Genomic DNA, 3,624 nt, shown 5'->3' on the forward strand with positions numbered 1-3,624 from the left:
CATCACTTCCCAGGAAACTCAACAAACGTAACCTATTGGCCTCAGGTGAAGATACCAACAATGGTCGTTCAGTCTTGGCCACAGGTAGTCTTAACGACTGTAACGACTGTCGTCACAGCAACAAGGAACACTAACGAACCAGCGGTATCGATGACCCGGGCCAACGACCCCACTGAGGTTAAATAGCTGAGTTTCCCTGCTAGTCAGTCAGAACTGAAGAAGTCCTTTGGATGAGGGACGAAACGTCTTCCAGTATCTTCAACCAAGTCCAGTTGCCCTTGATTTTAACCTTCGTTGGATAACTATGACCTGGATGACTGAGAATCTTCATAGATATTTATCATGTTTTGTTATATTATTATCCTATACTTATTATTATTATGTATCATACCATACCACACTCATACTATACTTAATTATATTTTATATTATATACTAAATATTACTACTTATATTATGTTTTAGATTCCATACAATATCTTTATGTACTACATTATTCTAATATGCTATACTATTTTCTGACATTATATCCTATTTTATATTTCTATATTAATACAAACAGTGAGTATTATTACTTAATCATCTACAGAGTACATGGTATCAAATCACTCTTCTGTATACTTTGCTGCTACTAATCACACCACAATGTCACTTTACTTGAGGCAGCTTCACTATTAGTTTATATTGTTTACTCGTTAGTTTAGGTCTAGCGTACTGTATATATGCTTTAGTTTAACTTTCTCTATTACTCTGTACTTATTTCTGTCCTTGTGCTGCTGCAAAACCTGAATTTCACCTCTGGGAAGGCTCAAAATCGTTAAATCCCACCCGCTTGACATTTGACCGTGACAATAATAATCTTCAGTGTCTGGATCATTGTTATTGTCCATTCAAGGACAGCTACAAGGCTAATACTCTCTAAACATTTGGCAAGCCTTCATCCTCCTCGTAGCAGAATATACAAAGGCAAAGTATTATTCAGGAAACTGTGATGACGAGGGAGGTCAGGCACTGGACCGCCCCACTGAGTGTCATAGACTGAGATCTGTTCCAGTCCAGCTTGACTAACAATGAGTTGACGGAAGTAGTGACGAGCTTCACAGCAATGATGGTCAACAATAGCATCCCTACCTAACCAGGAAGCATGGGTTCGGTTTGGTTATAAATAAAATTGAAATTAATTGAATTGGGTAGATGAATCCATCCGCACTGCTTTGAGGAACGATACTCAGGACTCGCTACGATAGATGTGGAGAAATACAGGCTGAGATAGTATGTGGTCTCTGTATGCAACCTCATCCCATTATTGCATGTTACTAACTCGACTTCTCCCCTTTCCGGTAGTCTTGTGCTTTCTCGTCCCTCTCCTCTCTCCTCCTATCACTTCCTGCAGGTTTTCTGGCTCTGGAGCTGTGGAGTCTGGATCTGTGGCTGCGGGTCACCTGCTGCCCCCGTGTTCCTGCTCGGCACCCTCTGCTGCAACGACTATTGTTACTAGTCCTGTTATTATTATTGTAATTATTATCATTAACACTACTGTAAATATCTGTACCATTTTCATTCAGTCTATAGCAGCATCACCTTTACTGTCTGTACCTCTGTGTGTGTATATTGTGTAGGCTGCCTCCCTCCCTCTCTCTCTCTCTCTCTCTCTCTCTGAAGTTTTTCCTTGCCTCTGTCGCCTAGTGCTTGCTCTTGGTGGGAACTGTTGGGCTTCTGTAAATAGCATCACAGAGTACGGTCTAGACCTGCTCTTTTATGAAAAGCGCTGTGAGATAACTGTTGTTGTGATTTGGCGCTATATAAATAAAATTGACTTGAATTGAATTTTGAGGCAGAAACAACCTTTCAGTCAATAAGTAGAGGCTGCAATTACTTTCTGGCAAGTAGAACAATGCATTTTATGTGTGTGTGTTTGGCCATATTTCAACAGGTAAAAAGGACTGGATTGGTTGGTACACAGCAAGTTAAATAATGTAGAGTCTTAAGGATAATTGCAAAAGAGATCATGTCTTTATTTTATATATAAATCAGCAGAAAGTCACGTTAATTATAGGCTACATTTGTTTTCCAAATATGAACAAGTATATTAGACATAGGCCTGCCAAACACATAATCTATCGGCAACAACAGGCTTCTATTATTGCCTGTAATCACGTAAATGTCCCATCCAAGACTTATTTGGCCACAATTGTGATTATTCTGTTAAAAGAAATGTTACAAATATGCCTATCACAAAGACATATCTTTGCTATTACCACGGACATAAAGTGATGTTTATTTGCACGTTAAGTATGTTTGTTCCAGATAAAAGCAGCTGTAGACGTAAAGAGACTGGGCGATACAGCTTTAACATGCTGCACGTGCTCCCGCTGATGGCAATCAGTTTTCAGCGATCATTTTTCGGCACAACACCTGTACGCTCTGCTGTCCGGTATTTCTGGCCACGTAAAATCTTATTTCAGGTCTGTTAACAACTTATACAGTCTATGAATAACACACAGATAAAAACGGGGACATGGACAGCTCCAGACGGGCCACCAAAACCTGGGACTGTCCCCGGAAAACGGGGACGTCTGGTCACCCTATTCAAAACACTTGTTAGTTTGACATTGTGCACTTTTCCCTTTACAAAATGTATCTAAGGCTACGTTCAGACTGCAGGCCTTAATGCTCAATTCCGATTATTTTGTTTGACAGTTCACATTACTGCTTAAATGTGGCCCATATCAGACTTCAGTGTGTACTGTCCGCAACCTGAAAGTGACCCACATGCGCAGAAGAATAACACAACGTCACACGCAGCAGCACGCTGTTGTACAGAAGTAAACAATGAGCCATAGAGGGTAGCTCCAGTTAGCTCCGATTAGCTCCTACTTGCTAACTCTCCCAATTTTCACGGGAGACTCCTGCATTTCACTGTCCTCTCACGGGTCACATTTCTCCCGAATTATGACAAGTGTTCACAACTATCTGTCCTTTTCATTAAGGTTTCTCACGCTGTACAACGCAACCGCCCCATAACTCACTCCCTCCCTCTCCCTCTCTTGCTCTACTGTGTTCGCACAGACACAAGTAGCATGTACATAACTCAGAAGAGAGCTTGTGGTACAGTGGAGTTAAGGTGTAAGAACCAATTGTGGCTTTTGTGTAGCTTTTTCGTTCACCGCAGGTCCATCTACAGCAGAACTGTGACAACAGCTGCTCTAGAGTGATGTCAAAGCCGCATCAATTCCAACTTGAGTGTCCAGACTTAAGGTCATTGCACATGCGCAGCACTGAAAAAAGTTTTGTCTACGCCCACCCGCAATGTGGGCCTCTCTCATGTTGTTACCTTGTGTATATACGACCGTGAGACTTGGCCATCGGCTCCCATTTTTCTTCAGCAATGACTTTGTCTAAAGAGCAGAAGATTACTCAGGTCATTAATAGAGGAAAATAGGAACAACCCCAGGTTTCTTTTCAGCACTGTAGCCAGGCTGACAGAGAGTCACAGCTCTATTGAGCCAAGTATTCCCATAGCTCTCAGTAGTTACGACTTCATGAGCTTCTTTAATGATAAAATTCTAGCTATTAGAGACAAAATTCACCAAGACCTGCCCTCAACTGGCACCAACTTATCTC

The sequence above is a fragment of the Micropterus dolomieu genome, linkage group LG03, assembly GCF_021292245.1.
Source record: "Micropterus dolomieu isolate WLL.071019.BEF.003 ecotype Adirondacks linkage group LG03, ASM2129224v1, whole genome shotgun sequence".
NCBI classification, from domain to species: Eukaryota; Metazoa; Chordata; class Actinopteri; order Centrarchiformes; family Centrarchidae; genus Micropterus; species Micropterus dolomieu.